Genomic DNA, 19,913 nt, shown 5'->3' on the forward strand with positions numbered 1-19,913 from the left:
TAATGACCCTTCTAAAACACTCAGCAGCTTCTAGAGCTTTTGAGGGTCGCATCTTATTCACAAGGATTGAGGATCTGGGAGAGAGGCATCGCGAACCTGTCGAGTTTTTAGAGGCTTGCCTCCCTGTCTTGGAGACCGAGCTCCTCAAAGCCCTAGACAATTCGAGATTTAACGTCATTAAATGCATCACAGTACTATGCTGCGAGTTGAATCACCCACCTAAACATCCAGGTGATGCAGAGGGTACAAATCGGCACTATACATGGGGTGATAATGGCATTACTTCTCGGAGCCCATCCATTCCTGTGTGGCATTATTAATATACCTTGAGTATTATTATGGCCCCATTTTCCAAGGTGGGTCCACTAAAGTACTCAGTCGTATGCCACACCTTGAAATCCATATACATGTCTATGATCCGGTAAATGGACGATGTAACTATATTAAGGTCCCTAAAGGTATAGCAAACAAGAAGGCATGCATTAATGCATCAATATGATAATGCTTGTTTTGCATGGTCAAACCTGGCTTGCAAAAGAAAGTGCAATTACAGGGATCATCCTGAGCAACCAGACAGTTACAAAGTCTGTGATATTAAGACATATTATAACTCTGATGGTATAGATTTCCCCATAAATACCGAGGACATACCTAAATTCGAGGCACAGACTACCAGAATATCGGTTCACGTTTAGGGCCCGGAGAAGAAAAGCAATCAGATGAGCAAGACGAGTACACCATCATTAGCCCCCTCCATTTCTCAAAATTTGCAGGTGAGCGAGAGCTACATGTGAACATCTGCTGTTCTCTGAAGGTGATAATTATCACTATGTTTGGATCCAAGACATGTCCCTACCGCTTTCCTCCCAACTATCAACTAACTGTCGCATAAAGCAAATTTGTTTTAGGGGTCTGAGTTATTTTTCATCACTAGAGTTATTAGTGATACATCTATTAGATTGTGCTTCCAAGGACCTAGTATGTGTTATTATGTCCACAGGGGAAAATAAATTCATTAAATTTCAAAATGCTCAACACCTGCAGCGATGTCCTTTTGTAGTGTACGCCGACTTTGAATGCCTGTTGGCTCCCATAACTCATTGTGCTGGGACTCCTTAGCCTCACATTCAACATTCACACAGAAACACGTACCTTCTGCGCCAGTGCTCCAAGTTGTATGTGGATATGATTCTAAACTTAACCACTACGAGTCTTACGTCAGGGATGACCCTGTGGTTTGGCTCCTCACTGAGCTTGAAAAATTTTCGTCGGGAGTTGATAAGCTCTACAGTATCAACATACGAATGACCAAATCAAAGGAAGATGATGAATTGTATGAAAAGGCGGTTAATTATCATATTTGTGGGCTACTGTTAGACAGGATAGCGGAAACTCCCCGTAGAGATCATTGCCATCTTAACGGAATGATCCTCAGTGCAGCTCATACTGCATGCAATCTGAAGTGATAGAGGACTTTTTTCATAATTTGAGTGGGTATGATGCTCATTTTCTCGATGAGCACTAATTTCAGTGTGAAGAATGATCAGGTCAGTGTCCAGCCTGAAAGTGTTGAGAAGTACATTTCTTTCTCAAAACGAAGGACGCCAAAAATTACGCTCCACTTCCTTGACTTTTTATGCAGACTTCACTCAAGAAACTTGTTGAAACTTTACTTGGAGTGATATGCATATCACTCAATCTGCATTTCCTGATGAGGGAAAGTTCCAACTGGTGACTAGGAAAGGAGTTTTCCCATACAAGTATGTAGATACCTTGGAATGATATGCATATCACTCAATCTGCATTTCCTGATGAGGAAAAGTTGCAACTTTCGACTAGGAAAGGAGTTTTCCCATACACGTAAGTTGATGGTATGGTAAAAGTCAATGAAACCAGGCTTCCAAACACATCTACATTTACCAGTACTCTCACAGGCAATGCTGTGAATATCTGGCAGGAATTTATCATCCTCAATTTGGGAGAATATGCAAGATTATACATGGACACAGGCGTGCACTTGCTTGCAGATGTTTTCAAAAAGTTCTTGGAGAGTATGTATGGCCACGAACTCTCTGGATCCCGCCTTTTACTACACGACACCTAGGTTGTCCTGGGACGCTATGCTCAAAAAAACGGGGTGCAGCATCGATGTTTTGAGTGATGTGGCAATGCTTATATTTTTGGAGCATTGGATCCGTGGGGAACTTTGTCAATGCATTCACAGGCATGCCAAGGCAAACAACTCAAAGATGTATGGTTTAATGAATCTCTTGATTCGAGTTACATTATGAACTTAGATATGAACAACTTATATGGGCATGCCATGATGCACCCACTGCCAGTTGGTGGATTTTGATAGGTGCCCGAAAACAAATTGACGGGATTAGGTGGATACATAACAGGTCTTTTGGCTGATTCTGATGTAAGCTATATGCTTGATGCAGACGTCACATATCCTAACAATATGCATGGAGAGACGAGTGACTTGTTGTTATGTCCAGAGCAACAAATTTCGTGAGGAAGCACCATCCCTAAACTGTTGGCTACTGTTGGAGATAAGCAGAGGAACATTATTCATTATCGTAAGCTACAGCACTGCCTCAGGTTAGGAGTGAAGCTTGTTAGAATCACATGGGCTATCTCCTTCAAAAAATCCCCCTGGTTGAAGGAGTATATTGAAATAATTATCGAAAAGTGGGAGGTCGCGAGTAATGATTCCTAAAAACGTTATTATAAATTAATGAATAATTCCATTTTCGGGAAAACTATGCAGAATCTAATAAATGAAAGCAATATTTTCTTTAGAGCCACATGGAAAGGGCGTTATGAGTTTAGAAAGTGTATCGCCAGGCCAAATTTTAAGTGTGACATCATCTTCAACGAAAACTTCGTTGCTTTGGAGATGTCGAAGACTGCAGTAGAGTTTATGAAGGGGATGTTCAGACTGGATACCTCCAAATTCTACATGTACCACTTCCACTACGTATTTGCGAAACCTCATTTCGTAGAACCAAAGTTGCTTTATACAGATACAGACCGCTTTATCTACTGGATCAAGAACTTTGATCCATATGAAGTAATTAGGTGGCATGGTAAAGAATTCGACACCTCTTCTTACGAGGTCAATAATCCTTACTGATCCGGTGGGTTTCTGGCGCCAGGCGATATCGATTCTTACTTTCACCTTTGATCGCTGTCCCTGTGCCTTGTTTTCTGTGCGTCTTTGAGGCAGGCGATTTCAGGTGGCGTGCATGTACAAGTCGAGAAGAGTGGGTCCGAGCATGAGCCGAGTGAGTCTGTGACTTGACATGCTCTCGATGTTGTCGTTGTGGGGAGTTGGTGACACCATGTCACATGGCACGGCCGTATGCCATGAGGAATAGTTGAGTTGGAGCAACGAAGAAGCATGGGCCGCTGCCGGGAAGTATTAAAGTTGTATTGACACGGCTGGCCAGTGGCAACAGGATTTGCTAATACCTCGAGAGCTATGTGGATTTCACATGAAGAAGAAAAAATTTATCGCCAAGCTTTTGTGGTGGGTTCCTCCTTCTACATACAGTGAATATTATTGTGTGATTAAGGACTGTTGACTGTTGCCGATGCTCCTGCTAGTGGCCAGCAAAACATTCACTGCAGTGGTGGCGAGGCGAGCTATGTTGTGGAATAGCCATGAAATTATGTTACTACAGAGGCTAGAAATAGCGCCCCGCATTTGTAAGTTTGGATTTGGTGCTTAGTGGCACGCTGAAGGTAGCTGGTTCACTTGAGCGTCATTTCTTAATTTAGTTATATTTTTAGAATTTTCAGGTTTTACGAATTAGTGGTAGTTGGTGGTAGCTGTTGTTTCTTAATAATTTTTTGTGGGTATAAAAGGTAAGTGGCCATGATAAATTTAGGTCATATTGTGTTTTATGGTCGGATAGAGGCCATGTGTATTTTCGTGTGTGGCCATAGGGGCCATGCTTATTTCATTAGTGACCTATTTGAGTGGCATTAGTTTTCTATTGAAATTTCAAATAACTGTCTCAAGGTTGATTGTCACGTTTGGTATTGCACGTTTGATTCATGTGGTGTCAGCCATTCAGCAAAGACTGATTTTCTTGTAAGGTGGACCTTAAGTTATTCGGTGTGGACTGACACATCTTTGACGTAGTTTCTAGATTTTTTTGGTTCAAAGGAAACAAAGCTCCTATATATATATACACTCCTGGAAATGGAAAAAAGAACACATTGACACCGGTGTGTCAGACCCACCATACTTGCTCCGGACACTGCGAGAGGGCTGTACAAGCAATGATCACATGCACGGCACAGCGGACACACCAGGAACCGCGGTGTTGGCCGTCGAATGGCGCTAGCTGCGCAGCATTTTTGCACCGTCGCCGTCAGTGTCAGCCACTTTGCCGTGGCATACGGAGCTCCATCGCAGTCTTTAACACTGGTAGCATGCCGCGACAGCGTGGACGTGAACCGTATGTGCAGTTGACGGACTTTGAACGAGGGCGTATAGTGGGCATGCGGGAGGTCGGGTGGACGTACCGCCGAATTGCTCAACACGTGGCGCCTGAGGTCTCCACAGTACATCGATGTTGACGCCAGTGGTCGGCGGAAGGTGCACGTGCCCGTCGACCTGGGACCAGACCGCAGCGACGCACGGATGCTCGCCAAGACCGTTGGATCCTACGCAGTGCCGTAGGGGACCGCACCGCCACTTCCCAGCACTGTTGCTCCTGGGGTATCGGCGAGGACCATTCGCAACCGTCTCCATGAAGCTGGGCTACGGTCCCGCACACCGTTAGGCCGTCTTCCGCTCACGCCCCAACATCGTGCAGCCCGCCTCCAGTGGTGTCGCGACAGGCGTGAATGGAGGGACGAATGGAGACGTGTCGTCTTCAGCAATGAGAGTCGCTTCTGCCTTGGTGCCAATGATGGTCGTATGCGTGTTTGGCGTCGTGCAGGTGAGCGCCACAATCAGGACTGCATACGACCGAGGCACACAGGGCCAACACCCGGCATCATGGTGTGGGGAGCGATCTCCAGCACTGGCCGTACACCTCTGGTGATCGTCGAGGGGACACTGAATAGTGCACGGTACATCCAAACCGTCATCGAACCCATCGTTCTACCATTCCTATACCGGCAAGGGAACTTGATGTTCCAAGAGAACAATGCACGTCCGCATGTATTCCGTGCCACCCAACGTGCTCTAGAAGGTGTAAGTCAACTACCCTGGCCAGCAAGATCTCCGGATCTGTCCCCCATTGAGCATGTTTGGGACTGGATGAAGCGTCGTCTCACGCGGTCTGCACGTCCAGCACGAACGCTGGTCCAACAGAGGCGCCAGGTGGAAATGGCATGGCAAGCCGTTCCACTGGACTACATCCAGCATCTCTAGGATCGTCTCCATGGGAGAATAGCAGCCTGCATTGCTGCGAAAGGTGGATATACACTGTACTAGTGCCGACATTGTGCATGCTCTGTTGCCTGTGTCTATGTGCCTGTGGTTCTGTCAGTGTGATCATGTGATGTATCTAACCCCAGGAATGTGTCAATAAAGTTTCCCCTTCCTAGGACAATAAATTCACCGTGTTCTTATTTCAATTTCCAGGAGTATATATATATATATATATATATATATATATATATATATATATATATATATATATATATATGTGTGTGTGTGTGTGTGTGTGTGTGTGTGTGTGTGTAACTTGTATGTACTACTGTGTGTCTGCCGCTCATGTTTTCCTGTTTTCAGAAACGTGTATAGTGGTCGACGTGAGCAAACCTCGCCCTGCGAGCTTGCAGTGTGACAGAAATCTCAGCATTTGAACTCAGGGACGCCTGTACCCCGTTAACACGCGATTTCTCTATTCCATTCAACGAGAGGTTTGTTTTAGGCAGAAGATTTCCCGCTGCATAAAGTTGAGAATAAGTTCACCCTTTGGATTGTGTGTTTGTGAAATCGTAATAGATTAAAGTTTGCTCACGTCCATTACATGTTCATCAAATTGACGTTTTGCCTTAAGCTTGCATAAAGTCTAGAATCTTCCGTATGTTGAGTGTAGTAAAATGCTAATTGTAAACAAAACATTTAACAGTACCCTTCAGGTGAGACAGCAGCAAATTAATTCTACCTTTCAGAAAGTGTAAAACTGATTGAGAAATGGTATAGCCGACATGGTAAACATTAGGTTTTCTATTTCATCTACTATTTTGGTTGTTGTTACCGGCACCTAAAGGGGCCATTGTCACAAGTGTGACTACTACTAATTCTGGATAGGGCCTTGATATGCAAATGTTGTTAATTGATTATTACTGCTAATGTATTCATGTGTGCATCTAATCAATAAAGAAGTCTTGCAACTTCAAACTGGTTATGTTACTTGTATACAAGGTTAGAGTGTGCAACCGCCACACCACTTACGTCATTGTTCCTACGAACAAGAAGGTTATCAGTCTCATGAAAGATGAGGTGAATGGTTTACCAATTGTAGAGTATGTCAGATTGAGGTCCAAAATGTATGCATATCATACAAGAGACGGGGCACCCAGAAGCGGGCAAAGGGTGTTAGACGTGAAGCACCTCGAGATCTCACGGTTGAGGACTATCTACAGTGCCTGTATAGTCGCGGTGTTTAAGGAACTCCTCCACCCATCGTTCGGAAAACTAGTATTCAATCGTGGGGACATGAAGTGTAGACTGTACTGCAGTCTAATGTCGGATTGTCTCCCCTTGAGCATAAGTCATTTGTGAGAATGGGGTGGAAACCCTCCCATAATCACACTATTTACTTGAAGTGAAAGTAGGGGTATCTCACTCTCATAGAGAATGAGTGTTTGTTTGGGATGAGGGGGTTTATGCATCAAATAGTATGGCTATTTTATCATAGTCTAATTATTGGTTGTGTGTATGATATGACGCGAGTGTGTGTGGGTGTAAAAAGCACTATGTGCTGAAAAAATAAAAAAGTGAAAAATAATAAATAAATACAAAAATTGGTTCCTTATGTATATAAGCACCAAGAGATGGAAAATAAAATTTTCATCCAAGTATTTTTCCTTTAATACAGCTGTTTGCATTGGACAATTTATAGCCACCCAATGAATTGTTGTTATTAAAGTATTTCAGCTGTCGGTGGTGGAATATATCTAGATCCACTCAGTACAAAAAATATTTAGAGCTGTTCAGTTAAGTTGAGGTTATTAAACGTTGATGTTATTAAAGTACTTCAATGATAAGTATGTATTTCAAATATATATATAACTTGTCTTGTTGAGTTGGAACCACTCAAGTAATTAATTATTTAATAGAAAATATTAAGAGCCATCTAGTTAAGTAGGAGAACGTTGATTCACAGGGCAGCTCTGTTCAATGTAGTCTATTTGGATAGAGTTTCTTTAGTAATAGTATTTATTATGTAAATAAGTTAGTCAATACCTCTGCTTTACTTTAAAGTATGGCTCTATAAGGGAAAAAAATTGTATACTAGGAATCTCCCACATGTGTTGGATTCTAGTTATAATAATAATAAGTTAATAGTATCACTGCATTGAACTGATAATGTATATCAAGAGCTATGTGTGTATTGCATATCATGAACAAAATTTTAAACTCAAGAACGGAACTGAAACGAATAAAGGATAAAAAATTCGTTACTCTACACCACTGTTCTTATTTTAAAAACACTAATCATTATGTTTTTATTAAAAAATATATATGTTTGAACATTCTTGAGTTACATCTGCATTGCACCACACAAGTTTACAAGACTTGGCACATTTAACACACATTTTTAGAGGCTTCCTTGCCGGTGAGGTGTGAGGAATCTGAAAGTGCACCTTCTAATAGCACAGTTAGCTCTACTCCCCCAGTGACAGTACGCAAAAGCAGTGGTACCTGGGTCACACGGTTCCAGTGTAATGCATGTTTAGATAGAGGCAGGTATAGTGTCAAGGATAAACTTACTTGCTAAGGAAGCGGGTGTCAAAAGAAAAATGTTTCCAAGGATTGTTAGCGAATGAAAATTATTTATTTCTCATCCTACTTAAAAATAATTTTACATTTTCATAAGCAGATAAGTAGCACTTTTTTTTGGTACATGTCACTGAGTCAATGGATAGACAGCCATAGAATTCCAGGTCTTCAATAGAATAAAATTTAAAGATTAGATGCATCCAGGATATCTTGTCCTTCCCCTTCCCGTAGACGATGGTGTCAATATGATAGAATAATTTAAGCGCAGTCACCATACCTTTATAGGGTATGCCATGTTCATCCCAGTGAACTCCATGGTAAAAATGTGTTAACCACTTTGCGCTCTTCTTTGTCTTAGCACACCTCACTTGCTTGAAAGATCTTGGTGATTCAGTGTTTGTGGAGAATGTGTCTATTATTCCAGTATCCTCTGTGTACGCTACAAGCGTGACACCTTTAAATACGAACTGTCTACACTCACCATCATAGAAAACCTGAGCGTCCACAATGATGTTCACACCTTGACACGTCATCTTGAGATGCTTTAGGTACAGAGCAGTACCTATACTTTTATACATCTCGCTTCACAACACCTGTGAGCGGACAGTAGTTGATCACACAGTCGTGTAGAACTAGAGCATTCGTGGCAGTGGTTTCTGGGAAAAGTGTCGATGATTCATATTCAATTAGCACATCTATAGGTCCAGACTTAATTATCTTATTCTGTTTCTTGCAGTCTATTACATTGATTGGTGAAAGCTTTTTGAACTTACGTGGACCGAGTAGACAGCCTCCTCCTTCTCCTTCAGTAATTTCGTAGTGAGAAGTGCGAAACCTTGCATACATGTCATACGCTAGAATGTATACATTTTAATTCCACTGCAGATGTGGATTGTCACATGGATAGAATTGTGAATTGAGGTAGACTTTGGCATTAGTTAACTTGCAGTGGTCGAATACGGTGGAATCATTTCCTATATTGTCACTTCCATCAGTCTGAAACGCAAGTATGAGGTATCTAGGTGTCTCCAGATGGCTGGAGGTTTTAATAGCCCATGTTTGTCTGCTCGCAAGCCGGATGTACTGGGTACCTGAAAATCTTCCATGAGCGAAATGTCAGTGACAGAAATGTTCCTGAATTCAGGACTTTTAAAAGCTACAAACGCTCCTCATCTTATACACTGATGTGAGGCATTTTCCATATTATCCTTCTGATTGTGATCATATTCTCCTCTTGAGCTCCTTGAACGTATGAGTTACTGTCTGTGACACTCTGCACCAGAATCAGTTCCTGTTTAGCGTTCATAATAACCTGTCTCATGTCCTCAAAGTACCCCATAAGCAGTTTTAGAGGTACTCAGGCAGTAAATACCTTGTTCTCAGCAACTGTTCTATACTCAGGATCCTCTATGAACCATCCTGCATTTTCTAAACTATGCAAATCTACTGGTGATGCCAAGATGTATTTCTTTAGGGTTGATGTCATGCCGACAATGCGTGTATGGCTGATCTCAGACCTGTTGAAATCATGGCTTATCTCTTGGAACAGCAATGCTAAAGCATTACGTGTCAGCTTGCATTCCACTCTATCGCTGCTGTCGGTTTTCTTGAATGACCCCTCTAGATTTGTGAAACTCTTGCATGGAAGCGTGAGTGTGTCTTGGTGCTAGATGACAATCTTGATTTTATCGTTTTTGTTAAATGTGGTTGAAGCGTAAAGTTTATGAGAGAAGTATTCCCGACGTTTAATTCTCTCATTATACTCTGCTGGACTGGTTATATTGAGTGAGGACGTCATTGCGTAGTATCAGGCCAGCTGATTTAAGAATCTCATAGTTCGCACGTGTTACCACTTTGCTTGTCAGTAATGAAGTGGCATGACGCAGATTGTGTTCATTTGCCTTATAACGTACGGCCATCCTGCCGTACATGTAGAACGATTTCCTCACAACGAAAGTCAACAAGATGATTATTCTGGTTCACAATACGCAGCTCCAAATAGTCCAATGTCTGAGTTGTCACTGGAAGATAAAATAGTCCAATGTCTGAGATGTCACTGGAAGGTACATTGCATTGCCAGAGGTCTCAACAATCTTATACCCCATTGCAACTGAGTGGAAGAATCCGTAAATAGTGTGAATCAGACTATCGTTGAGATATGAGTTCTTTGCAATGTTAGACTCAACATGGATCGTGCTGACGGGGAGGATTTAAACAGTCTGATCTCACTTGTAAAATTTACGTAGATCCTTCTTCAAGATCTGTCCTTTCGTGAAACTAATCAGGCGCCCTATTGAACGTTTCTGGTTAAAGTCAATCGTTGCATTTGAAGCCCTTATTTCAGAATCAAGATGGTCGAACAGTCCACGGGTATACTGCCGACGGGCCAACGGGCACAATATTTCGGCGATCAGACGGGAATACTTCTCTCATAAACTTTACGCTTCAACCACATTTAACAAAACGTCAGGTGCGCTGACGAACTGAGCTCCTGAGGGCGGCCGGCCGATTTAAATCCTCTCCCCTCTCGGTCCGGTCTCTTCGTCGTCCGCGCCCACTCGCCGGCGGTCGCGGAGACGTGGGCGTCGGAGTCTGTCGTAGCGTCGATGTGCTTGCTACGTCCGCCCTGGTCGCCAGTTCGTTCTTCTTGCTGAGAGTCTTCTTAATTAGATTCAATGCAGGGTCGCAAGCCTTGCTGAGATTGTAGCCGCAATCTCGGTTGACAAGATCTTCCCTGGTGCGAATTTCGACAGCCTCCCTTATAACGCTCCATCATGCATGAACCACATGTTCTAGCAACACAGGTAGAGTATCCTGTATGAAATCATGATAACGTGCTCAATTGAGCGTAGGTGGAAGAACATGGGGCCCAATCAAGACTTCAACAACAATGCCTGCCCAAATGTTCACAGAAAATCTGTGTAGATGACGTGATTGCACAATTGCGTGCGGATTCTCGTCAGCCACATATGCTGATTGTGAAAATTTACAATTTGATCATGTTGGAATGAAGATTCATCCGTAAAGAGAACATTTGCACTAAAATGAGGATTGACACATTGTTGGATGAACCATTCGCAGAAATGTACCTGTGAAGGCCAATAAGCTGCTGACAGTGCCTGAACACGCTGCACTCTACTGTCCATACAGTGACGTGGTCAACGTTACCTTGTACAGCAGCAACTTCTCTGACGCTGATATTAGGGTTATAGTCAACTGCACGAAGAATTGCCTCGTCCATTGCTGGTGTCCTCGCCGTTCTAGGTCTTCTCCAGTCATGAGTCATAGGCTGGAATGTTCCGTGCTCCCTAAGACGCCGATCAATTGCTTCGAACGTCTTCCTCTCGGGACACCTTCGTTCTGGAAATCTGTCTCGATACAGACGTACCGCGCCACGGCTATCGCCCAGTGCTAATCCATACATCAAATGGGCATCTGCCAAATCCGCGTTTGTAAATATTGCACTGACTGCAAAACCACGTTCGTGATGAACACTAACCGGTTGATGCTACGTACTGATGTGCTTGATGCTAGTACTGTAGAGCAATGAGTCGCATGTCAACACAAGCATCGAAGTCAACATTACCTTCCTTCAATTGGGCCATCTGGCTGTGAATCGAGGAAGTACAGTACATACTGACGAAACTAAAATGAGCTCTAACATGGAAATTAAGCGTTTCTGGACACATGCACACATAACATCTTTTCTTTATTTGTGTGTGAGGAATGTTTTCTAAAAGTTTGGCCTTACCTTTTTGTAACACCTTGCATAGCATCCTTCTTCTTTTTCTTCTTCTTCTTTGTGAACGTCAAGAGAAACATGAAGCATAGATGTCCACAAGGGTGTGAATTAAAGTCCTGATAGCGTTGATAATTATAGAGCACACGTCTTCTGTGAGTGAAGTATCGTTGTAATTCTTCTGGTGGTTGCAGGTCCCCAAATGAGTCGAAACAGTAGACGGTATCCGCATTATTCATAACATATGTGCCTCTCGGGGCCTCCAGCAACATCAAAACTCACAATACCGCATTCACCAGCTTTCCACATAGTCTTCGGTAATGTACGTCGCATAAACAACTTAAGACGATCTGTATTTGTGAGGGGTATATCTGGTATGACCGTTAATGGTTTATTTTTTATTTATGAATAGACAAAACCCTTTCCTGTATGGTTAAGTGTAGTCCTTTTCTGATGGCTGTGGCTTCTGTCATGCACTTATGTCTTCTTGCCTCTTCCAACTGTGCTTGGGAGCTTTGCCCATTCTTGACCGTTCGGGAAATAGCTGCAGCAGCACCAGCGAGAGATCTACCCCCGAGAGCGCGGAGAGGGCCGGTATGAGAAATGGAATAAAACCGCCAGATGTCTTCGGTAATAGTAGAAATATGGGTCCTTTAACCGATCCTCTTCTTCATCTTCTTCCCGCATCTCTATGCTTCAGTGCGTTTTTAGCTGCATACATCGCCGTCAAGATACAGTTCTTTTAACAGCCTTTCTTGTTCCTCTTCTTGCTTGGTTCACAACGTGCAGCATTCATAACTCGCTTGAAATGCATCACCCGTAAACCCGTCTTAATGTTTCCACACATGGTTTTATCAACTGAAAATGCTGCGATGCGCTGATCTACACCAATATCCTTTCTTCCCCGTATCGCCTTAGCCTTATCAGCTTAATTACTATCTGCAGTGTGACGAATTGATAGATCTTTTATTTGCAGCATATGCAGTGTAGTGTTCCATACACGCTCCGTCGTGAAAATTAACTCCCTTATCACTTCGCGCCAAGCGTTTCTGAAGGTTTGTCCCAGGTCAACAGTAGTTGTCCCCAGGGCTCTGTTAGTCCACTGGCTGATTGTCTAGAGTACCCTCACCTCCTCTATTGCGTCTCCTAGCACTCATGTCACGCTACTGTGGTGGACGTGGACTATGTACACCCAGCTGATTTGTGTAGCAGGAAAAACCAAGCCATTGGACTAGTTCTTTATTTCTCCAACGTATTATGATTCTCTCCATGAGAAAAACATCTCGTTCTGAGCATTTCTGCAACTGCTCGGTACAGAAGCACCCTGCAATTTCTTCGCCTTTACTATCCTTCAATATATAAGTTCTAGGATTCGTTCTTTGCACCTTTGAAACTGTGAATATCTCTGTTGTCCAGTCCTGTAGGTATGATTTCTCAGATGTCGTCTTGTGTTTTTAGATACCTACCAAATCACCTACTTGAATACTGTGTGCGTGGATCGAGCATTTTAATGCGATAGTGCACCGTATCCATGAGTCCATTATCACAAACATCGATTGGACCCATTTTTATTTTGGTATGCTTGGTTATATTTTACTGAGAAATTATTTCTTGGAGGATATTTGTCCATTTGTATAAGCCGCGAAGTTTACAACGCAACCATATTCGACCTTCTATTGTTCTGTTCAGACGCTCCTCAATACTAGATTCAAATGGCTCTGAGCACTATGGGACTCACCATGTGAGGTCATCAGTCCCCTAGAACTTAGAACTATTTAAACCTTTTTTTTTTTTTTTTTAGTCGTCAGTATACTGACTGGTTTGATGCGGCCCGCCACGAATTTCTTTCCTGTGCTAACCTCTTCATCTCATTCATCTCAGAGTAGCACTTACAACCTACGTCCTCAATTATTTGCTGGACGTATTCCAATCTCCGTCTTCCTCTCCTGTTTTTGCCCTCTACAGCTCCCTCTAGTACCATGGAAGTAATTCCCCCATGTCTTAGCAGATGTCCTATCATCCTGTCCCTTCTCCTTATCAGTGTTTTCCACATATTCCTTCCCTCTCCAATTCTGCGTCGAACCTCCTCATTCCTTACCTTATCAGTCCACCTAATTTTCAATATTTGTCTATAGCACCACATCTCAAATGTTTCGATTCTCTTCTGTTCCGGTTTTCCCACAGTCCGTGTTTCACTACCATACAAAGCTATACTCCAGACGTACATCCTCAGAAATTTCTTCCTCAAGTTAAGGCCGGTATTTGATATTAGTAGATTTCTCTTGGCCAGAAATGCCTTTTTTGCCATAGCGAGTCTGCTTTTGATGTCCTCCTTGCTCCGTCCGTCATTGGTTATTTTACGCCTAGGTAGCAGAATTCCTTAACTTCATTGACTTAGTGACCATCAACCCTGATGTTAAGTTTCTCGCTGTTCTCATTTCTACTACTTCTCATTACCTTCGTCTTTTTCCGATTTACTCTCAAACCATACTGTGTACTCATTAGACTGTTCATTCTGTTCAGCAGATCATTTAATTCTTCTTCACTTTCACTCAGGAATGCAATGTTATCAGCGAATCGTATCATTGATATCCTTTCACCTTGTATTTTAATTCCACTCGTGAACCTTTCTTTTATTTCCATCATTGCTTCCTCGATGTACAGATTGAAGAGTAGGGGCGAAAGGCTACAGTCTTGTCTTACACCCTTCTTAATACGAGCACTTCGTTCTTGATAATCCACTCTTAGTATTCCCTCTTGGTTGTTGTACATATTGTATATGACCCGTCTCTCCCTATAGCTTACCCCTACTTTTTTCAGAATCTTGAACAGCTTGCACCATTTTATATTGTCGAACGCTTTTTCCAGGTCGACAAATCCTATGAACGTGCCTTGATTTTTCTTAAGCCTTGCTTCCATTATTAGCCGTAACGTCAGAATTGCCTCTCTCGTGCTTTAATTTTCCTAAACCCAAACTGATCGTCACCTAGCGCATTCTCAATTTTCTTTTCCATTCTTCTGTATATTATTCTTGTAAGCAGCTTCGAAGCATTAACTGATAAGCTGATTGTGCGAAAATTCTCGCACTTGTCAGCTCTTGCCGTATTATTCTATACACCAACGAGAATAGTCGTTTTGTTGCCACTTCCCCTAATGATTTTAGAAATTCTGATGGAATGTTATCTATACCTTCTGCCTTATTTGACCGTAAGTCCTCCAAAGCTCTTTTAAATTCCGATTCTAATACTGGATCCCCTATCTCTTCTAAATCGATTCCTGTTTCTTCATCTATCACATCAGACAAATCTTCACCATCATAGAGGCTTTCAATGTATTCTTTCCACCTGTCTGCTCTCTCCTCTGCATTTAACAGTGGAATTTCCGTTGCCTCTTAATGTTACCTCCGTTTCTTTTAATGTCACCTAAGGTTGTTTTGACTTTCCTGTGTGCTGAGTCTGTCCTTCCGACAGTCATATCTTTTTCGATGTCGTCACATTTTTCCTGCAGCGATTTCGTCTTAGCTTCCCTGCACCTCCTATTTATTTCATTCCTCAGCGACTTGTATTTCTGTATTCCTGATTTTCCCAGAACATGTTTTTACTTCCTCCTTTCATCAATCAACTGAAGTATTTCTTCTGTTACCCATGGTTTCTTCGCAGCTACCTTCTTTGTACCTATGTTTTCTTCCCAACTTCCGTGATGGACCTTTTTAGAGGTGTCCATTCCTCTTCAACTGTAGTGCCTACTGCGCTATTCCTTATTGCTGTATCTATAGCGTTAGAGAACTTCCAACGTAACTCGTCATTCCTTAGAACTTCGGTGTCCAACTTCTTAGCGTATTGATTCTTCCTAACTAATGTCTTGAACTTCAGCCTACTCTTCATCACTACTATATTGTGATCTGAGTCTACATCTGCCCCTGGGTACGGCTTACAATCCAGTATCTGATTTCGGAGTCTATGTCTCACCATGATGTAATCTAATTGAAATCTTCCCGTATCTCCCGGCCTTTTCCAAGTATACCTCCTCCTCTTGTTATTCTTGAACAGGGTATTCGCTATTACTATCTGAAACTTGTTACAGAACTCAATTAGTCTTTCTCCTCTTTTATTCCTTGCCCCAAGCCCATATTCTCCTGTAACCTTTTCTTCTACTCCTTTACCTACAACTGCATTCCAGTCGCCCATGACTATGAGATTTTCGTCCCCCTTTACATACTGCATTACCCTTTCAATACCCTCATACACTTTCTCTAACTGTTCATCTTCAGCTTTTTACGTCGGCATGTATACCTGAACTATCGCTGTCGGTGTTGGTCTGCTGTCGATTCTGATTAGAACAAGCCGGTCACTGAACTGTTCACAGTAACACACCCTCTGCCCTACCTTCCTATTCATAACGAATCCTACACCTGTTATACCATTTTCTGCTGCTGTTGATATTACCCGATACTCATCTGACCATAAATCCTTGTCTTCCTTCCACTTCACTTCACTGACCCCTACTATATCTAGATTGTGCGTTTGAATTTCCCTTTTCAGATTTTCTAGTTTCCCTACCACGTTCAAGCTTCTGACATTCCATGCACCAACTCGTAGAACATTATCCTTCCGTTGATTATCTTTTTCTCATGGTAACCTCCCCCTTGGCAGTCCCCTCCCGGAGATCCGAATGTTGGACTATTAAGGAATCTTTTGCCAATGGAGAGATCATCATGACACTTTTTCAACTACAGGCCACATGTCCTGTAGATACACGTTACGTGTCTTTAGTGCAGTGGTTTCCATTGCCTTCTGCATCCTCATGTCGTTGATCCTTGCTGATTCTTCCGCCTTTAGGGGCTATTTCCCACCCATAGGACAAGAGAGTGCCCTCAAACTCTATCCGCTCCTACGCCCTTTTTGACAAGGCCGTTGGCAGAATGAGGCTGACTTCTTATGCCGGAAGTCTTCGGCCGCCAATACTGATCATTTATCAAAATTTAGGCAGTGACGGGGATCGAACCCGGGACCGAAGACGTTTTGATTATGAATCAATGACGCTACCCCTAGACCTAACTAACCTAAGGACATCAACACACATCCATGCCCGAGGCAGGATTCAAACCTGCGAAAGTAGCGGTCGCGCACAATACTTGCATTCAGGTGAGTGAATTTTGAGTAGTGACGTCTTCCATACCGCTGCATGACGGTCTTGAAATACCTATTGTAAAACAGGTAATGCCCAATTAAATTTATACTATGTATCAATAACCCTTAAAATACACTCCTGTAAATTGAAATAAGAACACCATGAATTCATTGTCCCAGGAAGGGGAAACTTTTTTGACACATTCCTGGGGTCAGATACATCATATGATCACACTGACAGAACCACAGGCACATAGACACAGGCAACAGAGCGTGCACAATGTCGGCACTAGTACAGTGTATATCCACCTTTCGCAGCAATGCAGGCTGCTATTCTCCCACGGAGACGATCGTAGAGATGCTGGATGTAGTCCTGTGGAACGGCTTGCCATGCCATTTCCACCTGGCGCCTCAGTTGGACCAGCGTTCGTGCTGGACGTGCAGACCGCGTGAGACGACGCTTCATCCAGTCCCAAACATGCTCAATGGGGGACAAATCCGGTGATCTTGCTGGCCAGGGTAGTTGACTTACACCTTCTAGAGCACATTGGGTGGCACGGAATACATGCGGACGTGCATTGTCCTGTTGGAACAGCATGTTCCCTTGCCGGTCTAGGAATGGTAGAACGATGGGTTCGATGACGGTTTGGATGTACCGTGCACTATTCAGTGTCCCCACGACGATCACCAGAGGAGTACGGCCAGTGTAGGAGATCGCTCCCCACACCATGATGCCGGGTGTTGGCCCTGTGTGCCTCGGTCGTATGCAGTCCTGATTGTGGCGCTCACCTGCACGGCGCCAAACACGCATACGACCATCATTGGCACCAAGGCAGAAGCGACTCTCATCGCTGAAGACGACACGTCTCCATTCGTCCCTCCATTCACGCCTGTCGCGACACCACTGGAGGCGGGCTGCACGATGTTGGGGCGTGTGTGGAAGACGGCCTAACGGTGTGCGGGACCGTAGCCCAGTTTCATGGAGACGGTTGCGAATGGTCCTCGCCGATACCCCAGGAGCAACAGTGTCCCTAATTTGCTGGGAAGTGGCGGTGCGGTCCCCTACGGCACTGCGTAGGATCCTACGGTCTTGGCGTGCATCCGTGCGTCGCTGCGGTCCGGTCCCAGGTCGACGGGCACGTGCACCTTCCGCCGACCACTGGCGACAACATCGATCTACTGAGGATACCTCACGCCCCACGTGTTGAGCAATTCGGCGGTACGTCCACCCGACCTCCCGCATGCCCACTATACGCCCTCGCTCAAAGTCCGTCAACTGCACATACGGTTCACGTCCACGCTGTCGCGGCATGCTACCAGTGTTAAAGACTGCGATGGAGCTACGTATGCCACGGCAAAGTGGCTGACACTGACGGCGACGGTGCAAAAATGCTGCGCAGCTAGCGCCATTCGACGGCCAACACCGCGGTTCCTGGTGTGTCCGCTGTGCCGTGCGTGTGATCATTGCTTGTACAGCCCTCTCGCAGTGTCCGGAGCAAGTATGGTGGGTCTGACACACCGGTGTCAATGTGTTCTTTTTTCCATTTCCAGGAGTGTATATTTGAATCCATTATTCTCATGTGATTGGTTTGGAGGTTGTCTGACCATTGATTCCTCCCTGTCTGTAGCAAAACGCTCAGAAACATCGGCGACATTTCTATCTGTTTATGTTTCAACAGGTAATGCCCAAGTCAATTTGGAGTATGCATCAATAATCATTAAATTATATTTGAATCCATTATTATCATGTGAATATTTCCTCATATCTACAAGATAAGCTTGCCATAAGTCATCCAAACCTTTACTCATAACATCCCTACGAATGTATGTTTTGCGTACTGGTTTGTGCAGGTCTCGAATTACTGTCTCCTTACTTATTCGATGATACCTCTCTCTCTAAGCTCAGAGATTCTTAAAACAGCCTCATTCTAATGATCAGTATAACCTGCAGTATCTGATGCCATGAGGAGGTGCAGTCTATCTGTTAGCTCGTTGGGGTCGTCACAATAAATATACTGCGGGATTCGATAGTTCACTGCTTTATGCTCAATGTCAATACTTTCTCCGCTGCTGCTAATGTTGCTGTTGTAGCTGTTTTCGCCAAGTGTTGATTTCCAACTGGTTTTATATTTCTTGTTGCTCAGGCTCTTCCCGCTCTTTTGTACATCAATCATGTGCAGTATTTCACGGTATGTCTTCTTATCATTTACTGAATAATTTATTGGTAGGTCTTAGGAAAATAAGATTCGTGAAGCCAGGTGTTCTCTCACACTATCACCAATCTGCATTGTGTCGTCAGTTACAGTTATAGGATGCATACCCAACATGCACGGTCTTCCCCTGCCAACGCTGAGTGTTCTGTCAGAGCTTGGGCGTGACGGATAGTGAATTCGTCAATGGCAACATCATCGTTACCGTGTTTTTTTTTTCTGAGAGCTGTCGGAGGGCTTTAGTAACCAGCATAAATGTCCCTCTAAGTGTTTGCTGTCGATCCGTATGTTTTAACCTCTACATCAGTAACTTAGAACGAACTGCTTTCCGCACCTGAATCACTACCTGCTTCGTCGACATTTCGCTGTTTACTAATCAGGCATCTCCGTAGCGTGAGGCTTCATATATCCCGTCATTTTATTCCTCCTCTTACTATGATCCTTATAGCTGTTAACAACAACAAGGAAGTCTTCATCTATTTTCCGTTGAATAGCATCGATATTTTCTGTTAAGTCGGTTACTTTCTTACTGACTTGATTAACTAGCTCATTTAATGCATTCTCCATTCTCAGAAGTGTCTGGTAATACGTCTCTCGTTCCGTGCGCATACGTGCAACTTTATGCGCAATAACCTGAATTTTCTCATCCATGAATAGCGGAATGTTCTGTCTGTGTACATCCATCCGCTCGGTTTGAGAGGTAGATATACGCGCGAATTTGTCCATGGTGTAGCGTACTCTGATGTACCAATCTCTCTTACCGTGCTATATATGCAAAAACTCTTGAAAATTTTCCCTGTACCTACCATCACTCAGTTTTATAGTTTTATCAATAACGAGAAAACCATACTGTGAAT

The sequence above is a fragment of the Schistocerca gregaria genome, chromosome 1 (assembly GCF_023897955.1).
Source record: "Schistocerca gregaria isolate iqSchGreg1 chromosome 1, iqSchGreg1.2, whole genome shotgun sequence".
Taxonomy (NCBI): domain Eukaryota; kingdom Metazoa; phylum Arthropoda; class Insecta; order Orthoptera; family Acrididae; genus Schistocerca; species Schistocerca gregaria.